Consider the following 6113-nt stretch of genomic DNA (forward strand, 5'->3'; position numbering starts at 1 on the left):
CAAGATGCCACAGGGCATACTGAGAAAGACACCATGTACACGCTGCGCCAGCTTAGAAAGGCGACAGTCATTCAGAAGGAGATGACTGGGATCAGCCACCCGAAAAGACTTTTGGGAGGACTGATTGCTGCCGCCACTGTTGCACGTTTGCTTTTTTCTGGTAGGTTTGTGTGCTACTGGCACTCTCACCCTGACTGCCCCAAGAAGGCAGGGGTCAGAGATGCCGGAGGGTAGTGACAGACTGTATCGACAGCAGCAAAAGTTGGAAAGCTTAGGGAAAACCCTACAGGCAATTTCCTATGCAACAGGGTTAAACCTTATTCCCCAACCAGTGGACATGATTGTTGGTGTTATACAGTGGGTTTATGCTTGTGTGCAACAGGCCAGAATGTTGACACAAGACCTATTAAGGGAGCTTAGTGCCACTGTAGCCAGTCTAACCACGGCACGATTCCCAACCCACTTGATTCCACTCTTCTCAGTAGAGGAGTATGTGACATTAACCCCATCGCTCATAGCTCACCCAGAAGGCAATCCAAGATTGAATTTGGTTCCAAATCTTGAGATGGGTATGGCTACCAAAGCTATCCATTGGCTGTGTCTAAACGATTCACCAATGAAGGGTGTAAAGCTACTATCGAGCAGAGGGAGGTTAATGAACCCCATGAAGAGCAGGTAGGAAGTAAATGGCTGGTCAGCACACCACATTTAACTGACACTATGACTTGTGACAGGCATGATACAGCTACCACAATGCAGCTACCTAATCAAACAGTTTTCCTGCAAGTTCCCGAGGAGGCCATAGTACAGCATGGTAACTTAACACTGTACGGTCTGGAACCAGACAACATAAGACCAAACTTGAGGTCATGGATGCCTTCAGGTGCCACACTATTGAATTGGATAGAAATCCAAGAAACAGTAAGCCCTGAAGAGGTACAGGTAGTTAGTTTGCTTTAATGGAACAAACCTCCAAACCACCCTAGCAGATACCCAACACAGGTGTTGTGGTTTATCGCGGGGCTGGGAACAGGAACTGGTTATATTTTAACACTGCTGCTGGGAAGCTGGATCATGACTGACAGTGTACTCTGAATGCTGTACTCTTGCATCAAAATGTAATCTGGGTAGCATGAATGAGTCAAAGGTAGCATGTCAAAAGAAAGGAAGTGATTTCTCCCCAAATATCTACTACAGAGGTATCAGATATTGACAGTGAACTTCCTGATGTGTAATTCCTAGACCTAGATAATGTCTCCTACCGTGTTTATACATACTCCAGATGTTATTCATCCTGTTTGTATCCAACACTGGTTCCGGTATGAATTCTCGAGGAGTAATGTGGACATTTAAGATTAATGTTCTAATGGCAAGGGACATCACTTAACTCTGTTTTGTTTTGAAGGCAACAACGCCTCAGGACCTCGTGACCTTCAAAAAGGGGGGATATGTAGCGGCGAGGCTTATTAATAAGGCAGAATTAAGTGTTCTGAGCCTTCCCAAATGAGGCCCCATTTCTCTGTTCATCTCTGTGGTGCAGCCACAGAGAAACTGTTCTGCAGGGTGATTTAAGGTCCTAGGACAGCTCCCAAAGGGGGATGCACTTAGCTAAGCCTGGCTATCATGATCAATGGTCATCCATTGGCGCCTATCTGTCTAGGGAGTGCCAGTTGGACATCTGGACTGCATTACTAAGTGTCAGGACTAAGTGACTCATATCTCACCTTGATCAATCAATCAGGGACTGGTAGGGCCGAGTAACCCACGTGGGACTCTGATGCCTATGGAACTTTCAGCCAATCAATGAGCTGAAGTTCCTCCAGGTAAAAACAGGCAACACAGAGAGCCTGTGAGATTCAGTAAGATTCAGAAGGGAGGATTCAGAGGATTCTGTGGACAATTCTAAAGGGAATTCAAAGGAGAATTCCAGAGCAGGACGGCCCAGGAGCAGAAGGCTCCCAAGGGCAGGACATTCTCGCAGCACGCCTCCTGACCATCCTGAGACTCAGCCCGGACAACCACGGAACGGCCAGTGTGTCCGAGTGCCAGAACTTTCCTTTGTTCTAAGAGTCTAGAGCGGAGGTTGCCAGAGAATAACCAGAGGATCCACCCGAGGTTAGCACCAGCAGCAGGCCTGCCTTGTGAACAGGTCGGAACTGTGGACAGCTGAATCACTATTCAGAACTAGCTCTTCATCAGAAACGAACCGGTCCTCTTCCTGACTTGCTGGGACCCACAGTCATCTTTTCTCCTGTGCACAAACTTTGCTAGTTAAAGCCCACAGTGAGCATCAGCAGCGCACCGTCGCAAGCCGCACAGCACAGCCTGGCACGGAGCCAGAGAGCGCGGATTGGACAGCAACAGCCTGCAACTGTTTCTTTGTGCCCGCAGGAAGATCTGAATCCCCAAAGATTGGATGAGTATTCAACTTCACTGCATTACAGCTCGAGAATTCAATTGTTATCCCAACCAGTTGATATCAATTTAATTCCTAAGAGTTATGTACTTGTTTGAGTATCTAATGTAGAAGTTATAACCAAGTTCATTAACGAAACGGTCTTAATGAATGATATACTGAACGTATGTCCTCTTGATATGTGTAACACTTCGTAACTGACTGAATATATATCTTTTGTATTCTGATAACCCTCTCGATAAGATCTGTTAGGTTTACATGCATATTTTATGTATTAATAAATGTATCCTCGTGTATTAGTACCTGTGTGTGCGCGTTGTTTGAGTTATGTCACATGGTTGGATTCTAAAGCCATCAAAAGAATCAACTTTGTGATTTACTGCTACAATTAATAATTGTCTCAGTAAATGCCCAAACCCTACAGAACTGGTGCCTTCAGAGAGCCACTACATTTAATTTTGCTATGGCAACATTACATATTTGGCGTCCCTGAGCCGGTTTTCTTACATGTGAAAATAACATTTTAGCATCATATTATTACATACAGGTCTCTAGCTTCAACACAGTGATATATATATATACTCAGTGATTTATTGGTACATGCCCAGGTCAATAATCAGAATGAGGATTTATTTCCAGACGGGCTACAGGTAGTGTTGTGAAATACTTCAACACACTGGATCGCAGATTTAGACCCCCTGCACTCTTACTCCTTAAAAACCAAAGAAATGAAGATATGTAGCAATCACATTGCAACAGGGCTGACAGTGACTTAATGCTTATACTAGTGGACTTCTGGTACCTTTAGGGTACGGTGTTCCCTGAAGGGCTCTCAAACCCCGCATTTCAGATGCCTAGCTGTATCGCTGATGTGTTGCACCTCAGAATCACTTTTAAACCTTACCTCTGGTATCTTTAATCCCTATTGCTCAACGCATGGTGAAAGTATTGCATAAATGTGTCTGAAAATGAGCAATGGGCACCTGAGAGACTCATTTGCCTGTTTCACAAATGATCATATTTGACTAGAGATTCTGTTTGGGATTCAGTTGTGCATTCTGACAGCAATCGCTTTCAAAAAACGATACATTCTGGATGAGGTCAAGGTGCAGGAACACTGTATTTAGGATGTGTTTGCACTTATTCTGTGTCTCTAGCTTCAACACAGCGATATATGTATATGCTCAGTGATTTTTTGGTACATGCCCAGGGCAATAATCATTATGAGGATTTATTTCCAGATGTGCTAGGGGTAGTGTTGTGAAATACTTCAACACACTGGATCGCAGGTTTAAACCGCCTGCACTCTTACTCCTTAAAAACCAACAAATGCAGATATGTAGCAATCATATTGTAGCAGACACTCATTTGCCTGTTTCACAAATGATCATAATTTACTAGAGATTCTGTTTGGGATCCGGATGTGCATTCTGACAGCAATCTCCTTATCGCGGCTTTGCCCTTCTTGCCTCTTTGGACAATATCTCCATCTTGTGGTCGTTGTTGGTAATGTCTAGACAACATCTCCATCTTGTGGTCGTTGTTGGTAATGTCTTCTTATGCCCTTTTTTATTTTAATTCTCTATTAGTTGATTCTAGAATCTCTACAATGGAGATGAAAACATCAGTTTTATAGCAGACAATATGACATTATTTATAGTCCAATTAGAAACTTATTACCCTGTTTTTAACATAATAACAAATTAAAATTGATTAAAACTAAGTTTGGAACACCAGGGAACATAACAAATGATTTTTAGGAAAACCATGAGGTTCTCTGTGTCCGATGCCTGCAAGGGGAGAAAGCTAGAATCCTTTGATTTTTTCAAAATTTGAAAATAAACATCATATAACAACAGCTTTCATTCCTAGGAGTGAAAAATAACCATTTTTGAAGACATAGTAGTTTCTAAAACACTACAATAAAGTTAAAAACATCAGTTTTATATTACATTATTTTTAGTGAAATTAGTCATTTTTTGCACTATTTTTAATAAAATATCTAATTAAAAGTGATTAAAATTAAGTTTGGAACAACAAGGAACACAAAAAAAAAAAGATTTTCAGGAAAACCATGAGGTCCTCTGTGCCCGATGCCTGCAAGGGGAGAAAGCTAGAATCCTAAAAAAAAGTTATCAATTCTAGAGCCTAAGAGGAAAACAAGACAAATGTATATCTCCAAATAATTTTATGTGCTTCAGAAGAGCCCAGGAAAGTTTTTTGCATACATGAAACCACGCCCGTTTGCACATAAGCAGACATGGTTGCACACACGACTGCATGAAAGCACACGTGCAAGCGAAGTCATCCTGTTGAGCATTTGAAAAGCCGCACCACGCCGCACTTGAAATAGCTCTTACATTAGTGATAGATGCAGGAATCGCCTTTTTATTTACGCTCTTACCAACGCGATGGAAAGCAAAACAAAGCAAAGCAGAGCAAAACAAAACGAACAAACGAAAACCCCCACGTCCCGCACTTGCATATAACGCCGTTACGTGCCCAAGAGGTATTGTACGTCATCCTAGCACTGCACCCCGGGGCGTAAGGTATATGGGAACGAGCACACGCCACGAATCGTCTCGAATCACTCCCTACAGCTGTAAGGCGCCTTGAAGCCTGCACCCCCAACATTCTTCTTTGCGCATCTGTGAAAGGTAAACTCTTGAGCAAACTCTGAACCAGCTCTAAGGAAACTAATCTGATTAGACGTTACTTTGACTCATCTTTTTACTCTCAGTGCTGGATTGCTCAAACTCCAGCTAGGGTTAGGTTTAACATTCCCACACTACTTAGACACTTTGTTTACGCTCAGTGCTGGATTTTGGGAACTTCAGGAGGAGTGGGAATTTTCTCCTATCTGTCAATTCTGTTTTGTTTTGGAGACTCTTGGCTGCCTATATTGTACAGTGCAGCGTGAAGGAAACATTTTCCAAAACTGTGTCAGCTCAGAAGTTGTAAGAAAACCTCTCCAGCTGCTTTACCTCTCTTCATTTTTGTCATTTAATGTGACAATCGATGTATAACTGGAGCCTCACATATGCAAATGGTGAGGCTCCAGTTCGACACCACTTTACAGTATATGACAAAAGCATGGCAGACTGTGCCGGACCAGCTGGTAACTTCCGCTTATTTTGACCATATTAAACATTGGAAATCTTCCCACTTGCATTTGTGACACTTGATTTTGGCTCCACCTAAGACACTCTTAAATCTTCAAACACTTTTCTCTTCTCCCGCAACACTCTTGTCTGTCGGCACTATGTGGCAGTGTTGCATGACAACCCCTCTCACCACGGAAAGGAACCTAACAGCTTTGGTAAGAGAGGAGAAAAGGACATGGCCCATACGGGGCTCGAACCCGCGACCTTGGCGTTATTAGCACCACGCTCTAACCAACTGAGCTAACCGGCCTCATGAGAGTGCCCCTCTCTGTGCTGCAAAAAATCGAACTCAGGGAATTTCTTTTGTCCTCCTTTGAATAGAAAGCCGTGTAATTCAGTGTACGGGCTTTCTCATGCAGTTTCATGATTTCACAGCATTATTCAGCTGATTTTAAATGTACCTAAAGGAGAAACATTATTGAAGACCATCAATTACCAAGAGCTTTTGTCAAAGGTTTTGGTGGTCATTTCTAATGACCACAGAGCACTATGACCTCGGTTTTACATCTCATCCAAAAGACAGCGCCCCTTTA

General features: G+C 42.9%; 1 non-coding gene across 1 annotated transcript; it reads right to left on the bottom strand.

Annotated features, from left to right (window-relative positions):
• Positions 1 to 5756: 5756 nt before the first annotated feature.
• trnai-aau (transfer RNA isoleucine (anticodon AAU)) lies at positions 5757 to 5830 on the bottom strand. The gene has a single exon. It is a non-coding gene; the product is annotated as a tRNA-Ile (tRNA).
• Positions 5831 to 6113: the final 283 nt, after the last annotated feature.

Source organism: Lepisosteus oculatus, unplaced genomic scaffold (genome assembly GCF_040954835.1).
Source record: "Lepisosteus oculatus isolate fLepOcu1 unplaced genomic scaffold, fLepOcu1.hap2 HAP2_SCAFFOLD_64, whole genome shotgun sequence".
NCBI lineage: Eukaryota > Metazoa > Chordata > Actinopteri > Semionotiformes > Lepisosteidae > Lepisosteus > Lepisosteus oculatus.